Genomic DNA, 21,718 nt, shown 5'->3' with positions numbered 1-21,718 from the left:
CCTTGGAAGTAAGTCGTTGCTGCTTGACCTTTGGGTGTCTGGGAGGGATGCCTATACCTGCACCCAGCACTGGAAGGGGCCCAGACCCTTTCCAGCACAGCCTATCCCCAGACTGCTTAGTCCTTCATAACATATATCTCCACGGAAAAGGGTATTTCCTCCCGTCAGAAAAAGCGCCCCAGTCTGGTCTGGGTTGGTTTTTACTTCACGTTGTTGCAAGTAGGCGAAGTCCCTTCTGTCTCCTCCCTTGGGGTAAGTGGAAAGGAGTCCGGCAGGGGGCCCGCAGTGGCCTGCACAGGGGAACTGGGTAGCAAGAGAGTTCCAGGCAATTCCGGCGGCTGCCCCACAGAAGCAGGTGGGGATCGACAGTGGCTCTCTCACCCAGCGAGGAGAGCGCGGTCGCGGGTCCCTCCCCTCAGCCTGGAGACTGCAGCCGCTCGAGTCGGCCCGGGTGGGGGCGGGGTGGGGGCGGCGCGGAGGGCACGGAGATTACGGCGGCGCCACCCAGGACATCCAGGGCCCCGAGGCCCTGGGCGGTCCCCACGCGAGATCGCAAACCATGACAATAGGCAGTCACCCGAGGTCGAATAAAAACGGAGTGGGTCCCCCGAGCGCCGCCGACCCCCGCGTCCCTGGCGGCCTGCCCCGAGGCCCCCGGCGGCCTCCAGTGCCCGCAGTAGCCGGCGACGACGTCGCCCCCGCCCCACCTCCGTGCGCAAGTGCGAGGCTGCCCGCAGCGCGGCGCACGCTCCGGCCGCTCCCGGCTTCCGCGCAAAACTTCCATCCTGTCCACGTGAAGTTGTCGCTGCCTTAGAGAGGGGGAAAGAGGTGCGGGAAAAGCTAGGGAGTGACGACCGCGGCGGCTGGGCGCGCTCTCTCTCTTTTTCTTTTCTTTTCCTTTCCCCCCTGTCGCAGTCCGGAGTTTTGGCTCCTCTCCTTTCCTCCTCCCCCTCGGAGCCGGCTTCTCCCCCCGCCCCGCTTCTCCCCCGCTTGTGTACGCTATTTGTTGTGGGGTGGCCGAAGGGGATGTCCTGTTTTCACCAGAGGCACAGCGCGAAGGGGAAACTTCGACACTGGAAGGAACGAGAATAAATACTTAATTACGGACGCACGGAACCGCGGCTGGGACAGATACTTCGGGAACCCGAGGCGGACCGGGCGACGAGGTGAGTGTCCCCTTCTTCTAACTCCCGCCCCAGGGCTCCCGGGGTGCCTGAGTTTGGAGAACCCCCAAACTTTCCGGGAAAGTGCGCGAGGCTCTGCCGGGGACGCCGAGCGATGGGAACTGAGGACGCGCAGCTGGACGGTGCGTGGGCGCCTGCGTCCCCGGGGGGCGCTTGGAGGCCGGGAGCCCCACGCCTGAGGGCCCGGGCCCCTCGGACTGCAGCGGTGTTCTCTGCCCTGGAAGACGTCCCCACGCCCCAGGGGTCCCTTCCGAGCCTGCCTGTCCCTTCCGGGGTCGGCGCGGAGCCTGCGCGTAACGGCGTTCATACAGCAGTCCAGCGCGCGGCTTCTACCTGCACCCCGCCTCCACCTGGCAGAGGCGCGCGCATCGGGGTCTCCCCCACATCTCTCTTATGATGTGTATTACTTTCTGATGACCCCCTAGATGGTCCAGGCGCGAGGATGCTGACCTCGAGTCCCTCGGAGGGGCACAGGCGCCTGGGCTTTTCCGGTGCCGGATGCGTGTGTACTTTAAAGGCTCGCATTCTAATCTCCAGGCACTGATCGGGCTTTTCAACTGCGGCGATCCCACTTTAATAGTTTTTATGTGGCGTGGACTGAATGTCTCCTGCAGTTTGCCAGGGTCGGTGAAATTAGAAGCGCCTTGTCAGAGCAGTCGCGTTCATTGGCTCGAGTAGCGGGTGCCATGGAAGGCTTATAACTTCTCCAAAGGAAGGGACCTGGCTGAGGAGAGCAGGTTTTTCTCTCCTTCCAAGCCTGCTGGGTCTGGGGAGGCTTTGGGACTTGAAATGGTTCGGATTTTTAGCGTGTTGAAGCGGGGTTTGGAAGTAGACGTGTGTGTGCTTGTTTTATTCTGCGCCGTACAGCAAGCCGAACTTTCGTTTGGTAGCACTTGAAAGAGTTTTCTCCCTTTGTCTGCAAGATTCTGGACAGTTCGGAGCGATTAGGGAATTTGCGGACCGAGTCGGGTGGCAGAGCTGGGGCGAAAGCGGAGAGCGCGATTTAATTTTTGTCATCTCTTCCCCGCTTGCGGGGACAGTGTCTCCCTTCACCACCACCCCTCTTTCTCCTTCCTATGAAGACAACGGGTTTGCGCCTGGGGTGAGAGTGTGTGCGGGAGGGTGGTGTGGAAACTGTCCTCTCTCACCGCGTCCCCTGCGCCTTTCCCCGCCATCCCGAGCGGGCCTAGAGAGTCATTCATGAATCTTAACCTGAGGGCAGGGGAGGAAGGTGCAGGTCCCTCTGCCCTTTCTGCCAAGGTGCAGAATAGCGCCCAAGCGTGTGTTTTGGTTCCAGAGCAGTTCCACGTGGAGCAACTCCGTGTGCGTGTGTGTTGTGTACTTGATCTGTGAGGAGGTAACAGGAGTCTGGTGTTCAAACCCAGTGGGCCGTTGGCCATTAGTTTGCTTTCCTGGCTGTCATTACAGACACTTCCAAAATCTGATACCTAAGAGAACCAACAGGTTAGGTTTCACATTAAGAGCTCATACTTAACAGTTTTCTTTCTCCCTTACCCCTTTTGGCTTGGCACCCTGGGATCAACGTAATTGTTGGAGCGAAATACATCTCCTGGAATATGGCATTTTGTTCCTCTTCTCATCTGCGGCCACTTTGTGAACCCTCGGGTGTTTGTCAGTTTCAGTGCGGGCTCCTGCGGGATTTAGGTGGGAGTCTTCGGAGCGTTTAACAACCGCGGGCTCCCCATCATCAGCTTCTGAAATTTCACTTACACGTAGGTGACTGACAGGATCTAAAGTTGACGATGGTTTTTTTGTTTGTTTGTTGCGTTGTTTTTGTTTTGAAAACCTTAGGGAAAGGATTGTACTTGAATTCCTTTCCCGGGTACAGTTTGGTTTTAAGTAGAATGAGTGCCTTTTTTTTTTTTTTTTTGGTCTTTCAAAATGTTATTGGCATGCTTAAACCCGAAGAACCAAAAACTAGAGGGGGCAGGGAGAGAATCCCCCCAAAAAATATTTGATACGTCATATGGAGCGTTTTAGGAGACTGCATTCAAAGACATTTGTGTATTTTTAAAAATAGCGTTATCCCAAGAAACAAAAAGCAATAGTAACAAGAGACGAACTGTTTTGTGTCGAGCAAGACTGCCAGAATCTGATTTTTATGGCAACAATATCGAAAGCAGATATAACTACACCCACATTTATTGTTATAAACCGTAAAAATAGTTTGTTCCACCTGATTAAAAGTTGTAAGTCATTCAAAGTTAAACCAGTATTTAGAAATGACTGTACAACAATGTTAAAGCCTTTGACAGCTACAGCTTTGAAAGCAACATAATTAGATTTGTTGAAAACGGCTCCTTTCTCTGATTATTAGGGGTATGTAATTGTCTTTAATAAGAAGTAAAGGTCTAAAATCAATATGGTTTTCAAAAGCCTGTTTTCCTTTGTAAATTTCCTGAAAATAGTATGTTTCAATATTTAAAGACCATTGTAACTGCAGGTTGGTTCACAATTATAACTAAAATAAGATTTACTCAGTTATTTTCTTTTTATTAATATTTATTGAATATTTGAAACTGAATTTCTCATTTCCAAAATAAAACGTTTCACATATATGTATGTATTCACCATTAACCTTTCTTTTAAGTAGTATGTTGAAGTTTTAAAATTTTAGAAATCTTAAGATTTGTATAAAAAGGAGTGATTGTATAAAAAGGAATAATCATTATTATTAATTGTTAAGAAAAATAGATGCTGAATTTCAGAGGGTTTCTGGAAGCTGGAGAAAAGCATTGTCTGCATAGAAGTTTCTTTTTAGAGGGGTGACTGGCAGATGAATTACTTGTCATTTTGCTATGTATTTTTTTTCTTTCAGTAAGCCTCTTTGGGTTAAAAAAAAAAAGAAAAACAAGTTCTCCATTTCTAAGAGTTTCCTTTTTATTTATGTTGTACTTTGGGGTGTAAATAAATTTTACATAGCCACGGGAAATAGAGTATCCAATTTCATGTTTTCAATCTCTGTTGCAAGCTCTAAATGACTGATGTTGTGTCTAAAAATATATTTATATGGCTTGATATTTCATTTTTAAATTTTATGCATTGGAGTTAGATTATTTAGAATATTTAGAAAGGTAGAATGGTAGAAAGACCATGACTATTGTTATAAAAAGTTAGAATGTTAGGAAGTTCACATTGTGACTTTCAAATAATCAAACTTATTTTGCCCCACAAAACCTCACAGGTTTTATACAGATTTCGAGAAGAGGGGAGATAGTCTTTTTCAATACTTAGTTAAGTGTTAAGTAATTTAAGAATGCAAGTATTTATGGTGCTTTCTCATTATCATTTTTTTCTATTAGGTAAATGCAAGAACACTGGACATTCAGTAAAAACAGGCCCCTCTTTATAAGGAGTTTATTCACCATAGTTCTGTATTGCAGCTGCTGATCATATTTCATGGAGCTGTTAAAGCACTTAAAACCTAAAATTAGGTACTGTCTGGTTGTAAATATTTCAGATCACTCATTTAAGAAATAAATAGAAAAGCGTGCTATCAAAAGTAGGAAATGTTTTGAATCCTATCACTGAAGAGCTGAACAAACCTCTATCAAAACACCTTCTTCTTTTTTTCAGTGAGAATATAATCTTGACAGTTTCTTTTTCCAAATGGATATTATTCTTACATGTACTAAATGCTAAACTCTTAAAACGTGCCTCCCTGTAGAGTATCTTAAACTAATTATATTCAGAAATACAGTTGGGGGATTTTATTACAATGGTTACTAGGTGAAGGAAATCAACACCGGGGGAATGGGGTGGCATTGGAGTGTACCTGCTTCTCTCATGAATTTTTCCTGCTAAACTATGAAATGACATGCTATTTCAGGCATTTGCCCTGGAGATGGGTGAGATGCAATATGTGTAATATTACATCTTATAGTTAGATGTGTTTTAATGAAGGGGACACTGCATATTCATTAAAATCATTTTTGGAGCCAAACTTGGCGTCATTTAGCTTGAACTTAAGTGGAAGAAAATGAGCAAGAGTTACACATTCAAAAGAAGTGCAGGCAACTTTGATTGCTTTTAAGAAGTTTGAAGACTTTGTAAACATTACCATCACTCAGTATTGCTTGTGGAGCTGTTCATTAATATATGCCTTGGGGATGCGTCATTTTACGCCTGAAGTTTGTCATTCTTAGTGTTTCTCCATCCGTGTTTTTATTAGTAAAGAGATACTGAAAATGAACACCACTATTCTTACTCCCCTAACCCCTTTCACACCTCCAGAAAAAGAGATGAAGCTGATTAATTTAAAATAGAAACCATTTTGTGTTATCAAAACCACATTTATATAGTGATTTGAGACAGTTCCAGAGAGTGCACCTCTGAGTCTCACTGTAACCTTTTTTGTCATTGAAAGGTGCTAATTGATCTTAGGGCACTGACACAATAGTATAGTTTGATATTTGAAACCTTTCAGAGCTGGTCTGGCCCTTTTCTTACCCTGAGATTTCAGTGCATGAATGATGAAGAAAGACACCATTGTAAAATACCAGAAATTCTCATTTTTTTCCCAAATGAAATGTTTTAATACAACATGTTCATATTTGTAAAGCTTTTATTTATATACAGTAAGTAATTTTATTTTAATGTACTTTTGGACTGTAGCAGAAAGACCTATATGTTCTATCGTGTTAGAATTTTTTATTTTTTTTTTTCTGAATGGGTAGTTTATTTAGGTTATAATTTTTAGGCAAAGTCTGATTCCTATTATCACATGAATATTTTCAAAGTGAAATTGCTTTAAACCAATGTGGAATAGCTTTCATATCACCAAGGCGTATATTAATATAGATATCAAATATGAGAGTATATTTTCTTAAGTATATTTATATCCTAAAGTGTACTTTTAAATAAAAGTGGTCACTTTAGTCTTTAGATAATTGCAATTTGGCTGTCATTGTTACTATAATATTAATCACTCTCACCATCATAACATCATAGCTAGCATTTACTAAGGAATTTCATGCAAAACACTGTTTTAAGCATTTATATGGATTAGCTAATTTTAATCTTTTTAACTATGCCGTAAATTAGGTACTTTTGTTATTCCCATTTTACAGATAAGGAAGCTGAGACCCAGTCATGCAGCACAGTGGAGCCAGGATCCTAACTCGCCAGTATGAAGCCAGCACCCTTATCCTTAAGCATGTGCTGGACACTTGCTTCCATCAGTCATATACCACCATTTTTAGGTGGTACCTGAACATTTTGTTTTAATAATATTTGTATAGTTATGTAAGGATAACTGGATATTAGAAAATTTTGTTAAATTTTGTATTAGACCTGTAATTTCATGGGCTATATTGTTTGAGACCAGACCAAAAAAAGTATTGAAGTCAAAGAAAAAAAATTAAGTGTCTGAAGAAACATATTAAGTAACAGTGAACAAGAATATGGCCTAAATAACCACAGTCATGAAGCCTGGACAGCAAATGACTGAATTTGGAGAAATGCTATATTTTGTAATGTTTCCCAGTTATCAAGAACTTATGACCAGATCTTTTAAATATTTAACTCACATGTAGAATTTTCCTTTGCTTTTCAAGCCTCATCCAAATTGGTTAAATGTTACCAACTTTGTATTTTCTTTGTTTGTGTATTTTGTTGTTTTAATGCTGATTTTGAATCTCAAATCCGCACATTTATGTTGAACCAACTAATAAGACTTGAAGAGTTAAAAGAGTGCGTGATGGACTTCTGGAGGCAGGTTTAAATTATAATAGAGACACCCATATTTTGGAAATACATTCAATTTATCTGGTTATCACATGTGTAAGGTTTTCTCTAGGTAAACACTTTTGTTTTGCTGTTAATAACCTGTTTTACAATTTTATAGTACTTTTCCACTGAAGCAGTGGTTTTCTATTTTTTTTTTTATTTACTTATATACTCAGCCACGGATCCTTTCATTTACGTGGAAGCTGATGATATGCCAGTAGAGAAATGTGCCACTGCTCTGGGTGAAGCAGGATGTAGGTGGCCTGAGAATGACTCACCAACAGTACCCTCTCACCGTGGCCGCCTCTGGAATTCTCTCTAAGTGTCTTCAGTGTATGGAAACTGCTGCAAAATAATTTGAGTCTTCTGACAAAAGGAGTTAATTCAGAGTACCTGCTCTAACATGTTCATGTGGCGTCACTAAAAATCAGACTGTCAGATGCCTTAAAATATCTCCCAGTGTGATATATCGCAGAAAGATGTGTCTACTCTCACTTATATAACTTGAGTATCCTTATTAACCAATCTTCAACTTCGCTTTAGCACTGAGAAAATTAAAACTGATCAGAATGTTCCCTATGTGTAGTTACAGGTCTGAATGAGGCACAAACGGCTTGTACCTGCAAAGGCTGACTTTATTAATTAGAACATCTTTCCTCCTCTAAAGACTTTAAGAAGAAACGCCAGCAGTGGCGTAACTTGACATGACTTTAGATTTTCATGTAAATTATTGCTACTGTTTCTGTTGTCCTTTCCCCCTTTCTTTTTAAAATGAAAGGGACATTTCTTGTGAAAGACTACAATTAAATCATAAAAATTTACATTCATGTGCCATTAAGTTTAATTCCACTCACAAAAGCAATAGCACAGAATTTGAAATTCTATCCCTAATCAAGTAGGTGTACCACATACCGGGAGGGCTCATTATCCACAAGGTCATATATACAATTCACAGACCTCTGCATATACCCAACGGAGTGATCTATTCATTATATTTCACCTCTGACTTTGAACTCCCTAATGTTAAAAGATTTGAAAAGAACCGAATGTTCTGATTAAGAGATTGATTGTTTCTAACTTAATGTTTTCAGTATGTTGAAAGTGATGATGACTTGGGGGAATCAACAGATCTCTACATTACCTAATTCTTTTCACTTATATTTGAATGCAAATATATATTCATGTATGGTTATGACTCAAGTCATTCTCGCCAAATTTAATCACGTAGTGGGTGAATCACATTCAGATTTCCTTTTGCAGGTTTCCCAGTAATCTCAAACAATACTTCTAGTGGGTAACTTAAGCATGCAAACCTCAATAAACCTGTCAAGAACTGCAATTCTACTGTTTTTTTTTTTTTTTTTTTTGCATTAACTTTAGTTGATAAGATGATGCTACTGTTATTTTTGTTAGTTGACCCGTGAAGAATTTTAATTTAGGTCTAGTTTTTTTCCTTTAATTGTTGACTTTAGTTTTTAAAGGTTTCATTCATGAAAATGGTTAGCAAAGTTGTGGGTATTTGGTAAATGCTTGTTAAATGCTTTTTCATTATCAGTGTTGCTGAAGACTTGCAAATTAGAGTGGGATGGATAGAGTTCTTTTCTACTCTGCATAGCTTTGAAGACTTTGGCGCTTTCACTGTATTCTTATAGTTTTACATACCATTCCTAGGAATATTTAGAGAGATAATTGTTGTAACCAAGGTCACAGGTTTAATCATCAGGTATTCAAATTAGCTTTAGGTGGACAGTTGTCCTATACATGCTTGTTCATATTAATGTCTTTGTCATAACAAGTATAGTTATCATATCTTCATGCCTCTCCTGGGGGCCCATTCTGGACTGTGTTGGAGCTGTCTCTGACACTCTCTCCCATCCCTAAGATATTCAGCCACATTTGTTCATGATTTTTATTAGGTCCCTCCTGGACTTAAAATTCCCTAAAAGATTTGCCTGCTGCCTATAGGGCAAATTCCCAAATTCTGTGCAGGGAAGATAACCCTTCATGCTGAGAACCTTGCTCAAGTTGCTCTTCTCATCTCTTACTCCCCACTCACAACAGCTCTCTTCTCCAGCTGTATGGAGAACTGCAGTTCTCAACTACACCTTGGACATTTCCACTTCATTTCTTTGTGCGTGGAATGCTTTTAAACATTACCCCTCTCCCCCTGCAAATATCTTTTTCTGCTGCTTTTTCAAGACTTAAGGCACAAAATGTTACCTCCTCTGATAAGTTCCTTTGACCTCCAGAGTCTGAGATGGACGTTTCTTTCTCTTTACTCCCAAAGCATCCAGCTTCTACATTTAACATAGGCCTTGCCACATTGAAATGTAATAGGTTACATTAGTCTAAATCCTGCTTTAAGCTGATAATTTACTGGAAGGATTAGCTGTATTTGTCATTTCTGTATCGCTAATGCACAGTGCAGTGCTGGACATATAGTCAGTGGGTAGTTGTTATATTCCCATTGAATGAATGAGTAAAGGGACTGGGAATGAGAGCATAGACTGCGACACTGAACATCCCCCACTTGAAACTGGGAACAGTGAGAAGGGCAGTGACCATTACAAGGTGAGAATACCTCAAGAACAACCTCAGGGGTTTTTGGTGTAAACCCAGTAGAATTGCAGCTGTGAATCCAGACCTAGGTTATATGTATGCATATATGAATGTAGAAGTGTGTTTATTTCTTACTACTGGGAAGTTAGTGATCTGGTGGATAAACCAAGGATCCTGAAAATCTCTGGAGATATGGTAATTTCATAGTACTTGAAATCTGAGGGACTCAGTTCTTCTTATAGCGCAGTGACTAAGTAGAAAGAATATGGGGGCTGGGCGCAGTGGCTTAAACTTGTAATCCCAGCACTTTGGGGGGCCGAGGCAGATGGATCATTTGAAGTCAGGAGTTTGAGACCAGCCTGACCAACATGGCAAAATCCCATCTCTACTAAAAATGCAAAAATTAGTTGGATGTGGTAGTGGGCGCCTGTAATCCCAACTGCTCAAGAGGCTGAGGCAGGAGAAGCACTTGAACGCGGGAGGCAGAGGTTGCAGTGAGCCAAGATCACACCACTCCAGCCTGGACGACAGAGTGAGACTCTATTTCAAAAAAAAAAAAAAGAATATGGAGCCAGGCCACTTGGGTTCAGACCTCAGCTCTGACGTTGAAGTTTGTAACATCAAACATGTTACTGAAATGGATTTTGCTTCAGTTTCTCATGTGTAACAGAACATGCCTCACAGGTTCTGATGATAATTCAGTGAGTAAATATATGTAACTATATTTAGAGTAGTGCTTGATATCAGTTATTATTACTATGATTGAGTATCTTTCATTAGATTACCCCCAAATGTTCCAGAGGTATTTAGAGCCGAAGGTCTTTTTTGGGGGGTTATGGATTGGTGAGCATAAGTGGAGTGTCCAACAGTCCAAGTATAAATTAGATACTGTGGGTCCTTGGCAAATCCGAGGTTGTGTTTGGAGCCTTAAGAGAAGACACTATAGGTGCTCAGCAGTTGGCATTTACCATTTACATTGTGCAGTAGTATTTCTTTTAGTAAATATTTCCACATACAGTAATCCAGATTTCTTTAGAGCTTTAATCTGTGTGGTTCCTCAACTACTTTAAGCAATTTTTAAGCACATTGTATAATGGTGGTACTTTATAGCCAATATTTAAGTTTCCTCAGTTGCTTTTTTTTAGCCTGAAGGTACAATTATGAGAATTTGTATAGTTTTCAGTAGTGGGCTTGATGAACTCAAAGTAAACTTTTTAAAAGGTAACTTTACATATTGTTATGATTCTTACTTTGGAGAGACAGTAGGAGGTTATTAGTACCTCTACTTATAGAATTTATCACTGGGTCCTTGGATTCAGATATCATGGTAGTGTGGCAGGATGGGGCTGAAGGAAAAAGGAAAGTTAAAGTATTAATTGTCAAGGTCTCATTTTTACAGCTTATCTGGAACTGCTCCCAGGTGTATCTGTATATTTTTTTAAATGATAATATTGACGTTGTACCTGAATTCTTCAGTATATTTAAATAAGAGTTTTTCAAGCAGTGGTTATTGACATTTTGGGCTGGATAATTTATTCAGGAGATACTGTCCTGTGTCTGGTAGGATGCTTAGTGGTGTCGCCAGATGCCAGGAACCCTCCCTCCCCTGGGTAATGATGGTGTCTCCAGACACTATTAGGTGTTCTCTGGAAACAAAATTGCTTCTTCTTGAGAACCCATAACCTAAGCAGATCGTAATATCATTTGATATAGTCAAAAAACTCAGAGGGCTCTGCATAAGAGGATTGTTCTATTTCCAGTCGAGTGTGGAGAATCCTAATACCTTCCTCCCAAGTTTAAACATGAAGTCAAACAATTCTCATTAGTCTGTGTTGATAGATTAACTTTCCACAGAGGGGATTTACAGATAAGCTTCACACAGATTGACCATCTCCAGCATATTTTCCTTTACTGGAAATAATATGTGAGTGGGAGTAACAATATCTGAGAGAGAGTATATAGGAAGTAAATATTTATTTGAATCACCTATGTGTTGGTTCTTCCTGTTACTTGTCAGTGGATACTTTGGATTTATTTTTAAATAATAACCATTGCCTTTCCATTTCTGTGGGTAAATATTCAGTAATGAGAAACTTTTACTTTATTAAGTCTGTAGTGTTAGAAAGGGTAAAGTTACCAATAATCACCACTGCTCAATATTAAAATACTTAATGAATTAAATCATTTGTTCATTTGTAATGAGAACTTTTCAAAAGAAATAGGTTTAGCTTTCATTTGTAACCACAAGTTCAAGATCTTGAGTTAATAACATTTGTACAACTGGAAGAAAGTAAAAATGAATATATTACGTGTAAAAACTCTCTTTCGTGAATTCTCAGATCCAAACTTTTATGTTCTCATTCTATGAGTTTGATGTTGACTGATACATTTTATCTATGAATTGATATATAATTGATGTAAGTAAATATGACTGTTGTCTGGGCACTACCCTTACATAATTTAAGCGTATATGAAAGACATTTCAAAAATTACTCGCAAAGAACAAAATGGGAACAATAATGTTCACATAAAGTGAGAGAGGATAACTTTTCCCGTATGAGTTTTGGGTTGAATTTCAAAACTATTCTGAAATATGAAACATTAATATTATAAATATATGATTAGACTAATTTTCTTAAGAGTTCTAAGCAGTAGATAATTATCTTGTTAGAAGTTGCAAAGGTACTTGAAATTCCACACATATGCATTGTCTAATTTAGTGGTTTTACTTTAATTGTATTAGGTAGATAATCATGGAAGCAGTCAGACAAACCTAGAGATTTCACACCATTTACTAATTGATGCCCAAGTAGGCAGGGTAGAAGTACTTGAAAACACACACACATACACACACACACACACACAATCTGTCTCTTTCTCTTTCTCTCTCACTTCCTTTGATTTGTGCTTTAATTTTGAAATGTGTGCTTAGGTGGCAAAGTGGCTGCAAATACAGCATACTGTATTTGACCAAAATATTTTTCTGTTTCCTAGGTGGAGAAGGACCCTGCATAGCTGCTTGTTAGCAGAGAGATAAAGTGGGTGCTGGGCAGCCCAATGACAGGTTGGGGTCATTCTTGGGGAGTGTCGCGGAGAATTTAAGACAGGGGTTTAAATCACAGATGGTGGAGGAGAGTTCTGCTTCATTCGTGGACAGGAGGTCCAAAGAAGGCACAGCAAACCACAGGTCCATCCAGGCACTTTATGCCAGATATTGAACAGGAAGCCTAGTAGTCCTTAAGTGATTGGAGAACGGCCAAAAACCCAGAGATTCTGTTTTTCCAAATGAGCACTTCCTGGATTCATAAATCAAGGAACCCCGCAGAGAATTCAAGTCACATATCTCCTTTCTCAGGTTGATTCTTCATATAGTGGGTCCTAATGTGGTAAGACTTACTTTTGAATGTTTTATTTCTTATAATGCCATCAGTCACTTCCTTTTTTTCTCCCTGGCATATTCTCACCACCCTTATCCTCCATGGCTCCAACTCCCTTAACCTATTTGCCTAATGCTCTTTTGCTGCCTACCTGAACTACAAAAAAAAAAAAATCTACTCATCTTTCAAGGCTTAGCTCAAATGTGACCTCCTCCGTGAAGCCTTCCCTAAGGCTCAGGCAGAATTCATTCTTTGCTCTGTGTAATACCATAGCACTTTATTTGGACTATTAATATAACAGCACAGTGTGTTGGTGTTCATTATATGTGTCTGTCTCCTCCAGAGATTTTGAGTTCACAGAGGGGAGAGATCATATCTTTTTTCCCTCTGTAACCTCAACACCTGGGGATATAGATGGAAATTAAGTAACTGCACTGTTCCATGCATGTCTTTAAAGGGCATAGGTCTCAAACCAGACATCTACAAAGGGTGAATCCTGTTTACTTTTTGGAAAACTGGTTCTCTTTTGCTTGTGGTCATGGAAGCTGGTTTATTGGTGATTTTCTACTCCAACTTATTTAAAGCCTCATTTGTACCAAAGTATTACTGATTTTCTAGTGGAAGGAAAGGTATGTCCAGCATACAGTGGTATTTTCAATAAACTGACATTTACAAGACAGATTTCTAGTTGAGGTTTATGGTCTTCATAATTCTAGTTTTCTCCAGAAACAAACCTTGATCTCTTTGGCTGACTTCTGCTGAGATCGATTTCATGTTATTTTGGAGAATTTTTAACCCTCAGAATTACAGATTTCATTTGAGAGAACGCATGTTCTGTATTTGTTCGTGTCAGTGTTTCAAAATGTGGGGACCCAAAATCCCAGATGTATCTATTAAAAATATATGTGGCCTTTTGGTGAGGGAAGTTACATCTTTTTTTTTTAGGCACAGTTGAGGAAGGAAAAAAATTTTGTTTAGTTTTTGGTGGTTTGTTTTTAGGCATTTTCCATACAAAGATGAGCAAGACCCTTCAAAAACCACCAATTTGCTTATTTAGGGGGGAAAATCCTCCTATGTCCAAAAATAACATTAAATTAAGATTATTGTTTCCAATAGTTTCAAAAATTGTGGTTTTATTTTCTTGTATGAGTCATTTTTGAGCATAGTACAGTACATGATTGCACTACATCATGACAAAGCATATTTGCTCTGTGCTTTAGTGGGTCACTTTATTTATCAGAGTCAGATCATCAGATCAGAAGAGAGATCTAGCCTAACCCTTCCATTTTGCAGATGAGATGCTGTATTATGTGACCTTAAGACCTTAAGTCATTTACTCAAAACAAAACAACCAAAAAAGAGAACTTCATGCTGGGGACACTTCATGCTCCCAGCTCTACATCTTACCACTTTATTTTTATTTGTTTCTGATGAGCAGTTGAGAAAGCTGGAATCAGACTATCGTTGTGTATATCCAGGCTCTGCCACTCATCAGCGATGTGACTTTGGTCATGTAATTTTCTAAGTGGCTATAAGCCATAGTTCCAGCATGTGTACATGGGGAATAATAACAGTACTTGCCTCATGGAGTTGTAAGGAATAATTGAATTCATGCAGGAGAGACACTTGGTTCAGTGCCTGGCCCACTGTAAAAGCTCAGGTTATAGTTTGAATTGATATCTTGGAATAAATTGCTGAGTGTATTTGATATTCAGAGAGGGAAATTCATGCTGCTAAAAGCAAGTCTTTTTTTAATCTGTTATTTAAAAAATACAAATAATTCATACTTTGTATAACATACTAAAACAGAGATGATAGAGGTTACTTTTGAGAGGAATGACCAGAGGGAGCAAGAGAGAGGCTTCTGAAATGCTGATTATGTCTTTTATCTTGGTTTGGTTGCCGGTCATGTGGAGGTGTTTATTCAATAAACATCATCAGCGATCAACTTTTGATTTATGTATTTTATTTTACTGTGCATATGTTATACTTTCTTAAAAGGTTTAAAAAATATGGCTATATTTAAAGTAAAAAGTGTGTTTACTCATTTCTTAATCTCTGCAAATCATGATAAGTTTTTATACTTAGGTGTGTATCTTTTCAGGCATTTTTTTCTATGTATGTGTAAATGTAAGAACTATATGAGGATATAATTTATTTTCATTTTACATTTTAACTCCAATAGGATCATTGATTTCCTTAAAACTTGCTTTTGATCTGCTGAATCTTGAATATTTTTCCACATCAGTACATATGCTTTTGGGTGCTTCTATTTAATCTATGCAGATGTTTCATAATTTCACTGTTCCCCTCTTGGTGTATGTTTACGTTGCTTCCAGATTTTTACTATTACTAAGTATGTTGCACTGATGATTTTTATGTCTCTTTGTACACCTGCCAAAAATATCTGTAGACAAACCTCTAGATGCAAGATTAATAGGTAAATATGTATGTGCATTTTCCATAGAAAGTGCCAACATACTTTTAAAAAAGATTTATGAATCTTGCATCTTTTAAGATAATATTCTCATCTTTATCACAAAGGCAGGTGCAAAAATTTCAACTTAAGTGAACCTTGTAATTATTTGTGCTCTGGTTAAGAGGAATGGTTATAGTGGTATATTTAATATATACATATAATTTATATAATTAGTTTCTCAATTAAGAATAGTTGGTATTCATTTTTATGAATGTATATTATATATACTTATGGTTCTTAAGTCCAAATGGTAGGAAGAAATAAATCAGTATATATTATATTCACTGCATTTTTTACTTAGTACCATCAAATATTTGCCAGAATTATTAGGAGAAATGGTTGTAACTCTCATGTGATTGGTGAGAACTTATGAGGAATGATATATTATTATTCTAGTAAGAGCCTACTCTGTGCCAGGTACAGTTCTAAGCACCTTACATATATTATGATAGCTTTTTAATATAGAGGTGAAAGGTGTAGACATTGTATAAATAATAAATGACATTACTCCATTTTAAATGTGTTGGTAAACATTATTACACATGTCACAATATCAGTTATGTCATATCAATGACTAATTTATAAATCTGTTACTTATCATAATCTGTTTAATGTGAAGATAAAAATTAATGCATCAAAATCCAGAAAATTGCTACTCAAGTGCTGGCTAAAGTAATCTGATAGATACAATTTTAAAATGAAGTATATTAATCTGTTGATTTTATTGTTAGATTCTTATATGTAGAAAATTCTGTCTCTGGAATATTCAGTTCTCGTAGTTTTTGGTTAAGATTTTGATTAATCTTCAATGGTTATCTAGTGCCTTTAAAAAGTAGTCCAACTCAGAATAGCTAATGTATTCCTCTGGCATTGAATAAATATGGCTATCAATTTTTGTGGGTTTTTTTCCTGCAGAATTTCCTGTTATTCTAAGGGATTCAATAGGACTTACACATATAAAACTGAAAATTATATTACTATGGGGAAGCTGCTTTGTGCCTTTGAGAAGGAACTCTCTTGCTAACTTAAGTACTGTATGTGTGTAGAATAGCTAATATTTTCCTCCCAAGAAATTTCATGTATGCAGTTAAAACACTCTTAAATTGATTAAGGATTTGTTATATGTTTCCAGAAGCACTCAAGAGTACTTTTATGGTTATAAGAGTAGAGTGCATTAGAATGCCAGAAACCAATGAATACGCTAGAGGCCTTCAAAACTGTGCCCGACATTCCTGACTTTACCATATAAACATGTGGGGTAGGCTGGAAAAACAAAACAACTTTCCTTCCCCCAACGTAGGTGAGACCTATGATGATAACACTTCAACTGGCTTGAATATTAATTTGATACTTTTTCTGTTAGAAGTAATTTTTATTAGTTAGCAAATGAAATGGAGAGGTAATAAATATGACTGATATTTATTTCGCAAGTAAAGTATTATTTTACATCAGATTCAACCAGTTACCTTTATCCTTTTTGGAAAATGTATTATACAAACTACCACAGTATTTTGCCTATTAATCAGGGAAGCTAAAAAGCGTTTTATAAACGTTGAATCAAAACTCTCACTGCTGTGAGGGAATTAAATTTCAAGCAATATACTCCTTTTATAGGGTGAGAAACTGAAGTATGGAGAAATTACAAGGTTTTCCCAAAGCTATACACTGAGTCATGGCAGACATAGAAATCAACAATTCTGTTTGCCTGATTTAATCTGAAACTTCATGAAACGTAATTTATCCATTTCCTGACATGTATTGCCTTATTTGCTTATTTATGTGCTCATCCATTCATTCATGCATTTATGTACTGTTGCCTATTTATGCACTCATTCACTCATTCATGCATTTTGAAAGAATCAATGTTTTTGTATGATACAGTCTTGATTTAGGAACTATAAATATTTTGAATATATATATCTTAGATATTTCTTGAAAGAAACTCATTACATTTTTTTCGCAATTGTGAAAAAGAAATTAAGACATTAAGAAAACCAAGCTGAATTGTCCAAGTGTGGGCCATAGCAGTGTCTGTGGGCAGCACCTGAAGCTAATTCAGGAGTGAATCTAGTTTGTTCAAGTGCTTGAACAAGAACTTGGCTGAAGCCCTGGAGGAGATGCCTGGGACATAGAGTGGGGACCAGGAAAAACTATGGCACTCTTAGAGAGTACTATAAGGACTAGTATCCACATCTCTACCACCTGATGTCTTTATATTTGGGTGAATCAAGAGAGAGGGGGCAAATTATTCTGCTTCTCATTCTGCCATCTTCCTGAGTTTCAGTTCTCACATTTTAAATTCTTTTTTATTGAGATCTTTTTCTTACTAGTTTAACCAGTATTTTCCCACACTTTCTTCACCAAATCCATTTCTTTCCATAAGCTTGCAGAGTTATATTTAAAGCAAATAGGATTTCTCTGGGTCAGACCTCACTTTTTGATGGAACTTCTGGGGTCACAAGTAATTTGAAATGAGGAAAGTGTCTAGCAACTTCCCTCAGCCCAGTACCCTGTAACAGAGACCTCAGAGTACATAGTGATGACACCTGCCCTCCTCCCCTTCTATAGAGAGTTTAATGGGCAACTTTTTTTGGCTTGTTCTCTTGTTCTTTTCTTGCAGCCCCAAGACTTAGGACTCAGAGTTGGTTTCTGCTTGTATGGTTTTCCAACTCTTCCCTTTGAAGCGTTCTTTCCTAGGGGGCTTTTCAGGTCCAAGAGCATTTGGACCCCTGGGAGCTGAACTTGTAGATTCTACAAAGAACGTCCAAGTACCAGGCAAACCACATCTTCCTGTAGCTTAAACATTAGTCTTTTTTCCCCCTTCAGTTTTACTGAAGAATAATTTAGTCTCCAACAAACAAGCAAACAGACAGAAGCCTAGGGTCTTCCTCAAAGGCACATTCTTGCTGCTTTGAAGATTATCATCATTAATTTCTATTTCAGTTAATTGGTTTTCCTTTACATTTTTATCTGGGTATAAATGTGATACTTTGGTATACATTAATGTTGATCTATATTAATACGTCAATTTATAATTGAGTGATTTAAAAATAATGTTGCACTATGACCTAGTTTATATCTACCTTCCATTTAATGCATTTCCTAAACAATTATGCTTTTGTGGCTCACTGAATTCGCTCATAATTCCCTGTTGGGAAACAAAGATTTTTTAAAAATTGAAGATATGCTCTCATTAACCAGAGGCACCGTACTTAACTTGAGAAAAAAAGATTAGGAGTGACATAAATGACAGCATGCTCCTAATATCTAACAGCCTGCCATACATGTGAAAGCAGGATTCAGTTTATGGTTTGTGGCTCTGCTGGGCAGGCCAGAAAGTGGAAGTTTTGAAAAGGAGATTTTTAAACTAACATATAAGGAATAATCAAAAGAAGGAACGAGGAGAGGAGGTGGTTCTATTCATTGGAGCTAAGAAGCTTCAAGTATTATACCTACAGACTCGTGATCAGCCTGTTAATAAATCTCACCTATTTCTATCTTCCTCATAATCTCAAGACAAAGAAAGAGAACTATATAGATTCCATTTGTATCCATTCTCTCTCATTTTCTTTTTCTGTGTCTCCTAATATATCTCTCTCCAAATTTGCCCATAAAGTCAGGACACATAGCAGGGAAGCATAACGTTGAGTTGAATCAAATCACCAAATGTATTTGATACATTATTTTCTGAATTCTTACAACTTCAGCCCTTTTAAAGGTCTTTGGCTTTTTAGAAGCCATAAAGGCAGTTTTTGGTAAAGGTGACCGTACTTTTAATTCAGTTACAGGGTCAGTGGAGTGATTGTTATATTCAAATGCTACAGGGGGATTTACTGAGAGGGTACTCAAACTTTCCTGGATGCCTCAATTAAAAATCTGGATCAGTAAAATTATCCTCAAGTGTCCCAAATTTAAGGAAGGCAAACAGCATCTTATTTAGTTACATTCTTAATTAGTATTCATTATAGACACAATTCAACTCAGTAACTTGGCATTAAGTGAATCAGATTTATTGCTATATTATGTAACTCTCATGTTTACTTTGTTGTGTTTGGGACTCTTCCCTTCCCATGATAAAGAATATGACTCACCGGTGTCACACCTTGATTCCTGAGACATTGATGTTATAGCAAAGTTGCTTGGAAAGATATAATTGTGTTTTTGTTATTGTTTTTGTTGTTATTATTTTCTTTTATGGGGATAGGCACTCACTTCTTGAGATTTACCAGATTTACCTTGTAGTTCACAAATTATTTCTTTAGATGTATCTAATTTACTGTTTAATTAGTTTGTTTCTTGTAAAAAAGTTCAGTGAACATATTTTTAAAAACATTTTTAGGGCTGTCTTCCGGATTCGTGTGTGTATTTTTTTCGTGTGTGGCTTTTCCATTTTATTTCTATTTCTTTTGTGTCTGTTTTAAGGATGCTTATCTAGTTTTTTCCACATTGCTCTGTAGTTTCAAATTCTTAGATTCCTAGTTTGTTATTGTGGCTACTCTCTACTGTGTTTTGTTTCTTTATGTAGCTTATAATTTTTTTTTTTTTTTCTTTTTGAGATGGAGTTGTGCTCTGTTGCCCAGGCTGGAGTGCAGTGGCACGATCTTGGCTCACTGCAATCTCTGCCTCCTGGGTTCAAGCGATTCTCCTGCCTCAGCCTCGCAAATAGCTGGGATGACAGGCGCCCACCACTATGCCCAGTTAATTTTTGTATTTTTAGTAGAAACAGGGTTTCACCATGTTAGCCAGGCTGGCCTCGAACTCCTGACCTCAGGTGATCTGCCTGCCTGAGCCTCCCAATGTGCTGGGATTACAGGTATGAGCCACCACACCTGGCCTGTAGTTTATAATTTTTGGTGGATTTCTCTCTCAGAACCCTTTGTACTCTATGGAGCAATTTTGCCTTTCCCTGGAGTCTAGGGATTTCAGATAGATCTCTAGGTCAGTCTTGATTTTATTTTTTTTGGCTTGAGGTTTCCATAACACAGATGTAGTAAACATTTAGAATTTACATTTCTGCAAGGCTGAAGTTTTGATTTATCTCACTCAAGTAATTATTTTCTTTTATTCTGTTCCCAAAGGCTCTGTCATAGGACAGGCTTCTTTGCTGAGTCTGATGGTGGGCCCAATTTTTCTAGCACCCCTCCAATAAATGTGACAAACTTTTCAGACTCCCTCCTCTGTGGATTGCCTCTTGCTTTTGCTGCCTGCTGATCGCCATAAATGAAGATAGTGACAACAAAACAATAACAACAGAAACACAAACATACCTTTTCCATATCATCAATTTCTCATGAATTAAGGTGTGATACCTGAAAGTCATATTTGCCTTATCAGTAATATTCATATAATTTCTTTGTCTTATTGATGTATCTAGCATATTATTCCTCATATCCACCTCTTCTCCAGGCCTTTTTCCACCCCATGTCAGCCTAGATTCTCTTGGCTTCTCACTTGGAGCGTCATACCAGCCTTTAAGTTGCCCCTTAACTCCACTTCTTGTTCATCTTGTTTGTCAGAAATCTGAAGTAGATGTGTTGTTGCAATGATATCACATGTGCCATTCTTTGTTTGGGGGGTTTTAAGGCTTTTAAGGTTATCAAAATATTGTGATGACCAATTGTCTTCATTGTATTTTGTACTTACTCTCGTGCTTTTGCCAACTTAAAATTTCTTAACATCCCGTTAACACTGAATGCCCATGCTTTCCTATTCCCTTCTTTTTCACATGTCCATCTATCATTGTTTATTGATTATATCAGTCTCTCAACACTAAAGGCACCAGTCACAACTTTGATGTTATACACGATGACAACTAAAAGGTGAGAAATGCTAATGACTTAATCGAAGTGATGTTCATTTTTACAAGCTTAGCTGAGTTCAGAGAATTGGTAAAAGACTGGTGACTTTTGGCTACTATCTAAATACAATTGGTTAATGTAGCTTCTAGAGATCAGTGGTTAGTATGATACTCTTAGTTATGCAGGGTCAAAAATAATTACGTTTGTTTAAGGAATTGCAGAGACTACTCTGTTATACAGCAAAGAATGTTAAAATGTTTTAATTCAGTATATAAAGAGCAAAATATAAAAACAGGTTTTCTTCCACTCTCACTAGCAAGCAAAGTGGTCTACATTTTTGAAATATATTTTTTGTTTAATGATAACAAAATACAATACAAATGTTATTAAAAACTCTATTTTATGGATCAAGACAGTGATATTTAGAGATATTAATTAGCTTTTCCAAGATCATACGTTTATCCAGTAGTAAAAGCAAGGGTTCACAAGCTGATCTATTTTATTCCAGACTTTACTTGGAATCACTAAACTTACATCCCCTCTAGCAAAACTATCGTTTACATCTCTAGGGTT

The 21,718-nt window shown here is 38.4% G+C and overlaps 1 protein-coding gene across 5 annotated transcripts in view; it reads left to right on the top strand.

The window, feature by feature from the left end:
* Nucleotides 1-474: 474 nt before the first annotated feature.
* EYA4 (EYA transcriptional coactivator and phosphatase 4) overlaps nt 475-21,718 on the top strand; it is a 289,104-nt gene continuing 267,860 nt past the window's right edge. For 4 of the 5 annotated variants that reach the window (XM_033235413.1, XM_033235414.1, XM_033235410.1 and 1 more), the window contains exon 1: nt 475-1,166. The gene's annotated coding sequence lies outside the window, so the exon portion shown is untranslated. The remainder of the gene's footprint in view (nt 1,167-21,718) is intronic. The other variant, XM_033235411.1, reaches the window with a different exon arrangement.

The sequence above is a fragment of the Trachypithecus francoisi genome, unplaced genomic scaffold (assembly GCF_009764315.1).
Source record: "Trachypithecus francoisi isolate TF-2019V2 unplaced genomic scaffold, Tfra_2.0 Lachesis_group15, whole genome shotgun sequence".
In the NCBI taxonomy this organism is placed as follows: domain Eukaryota; kingdom Metazoa; phylum Chordata; class Mammalia; order Primates; family Cercopithecidae; genus Trachypithecus; species Trachypithecus francoisi.
This window is presented reverse-complemented; position numbering and strand designations above follow the sequence as displayed.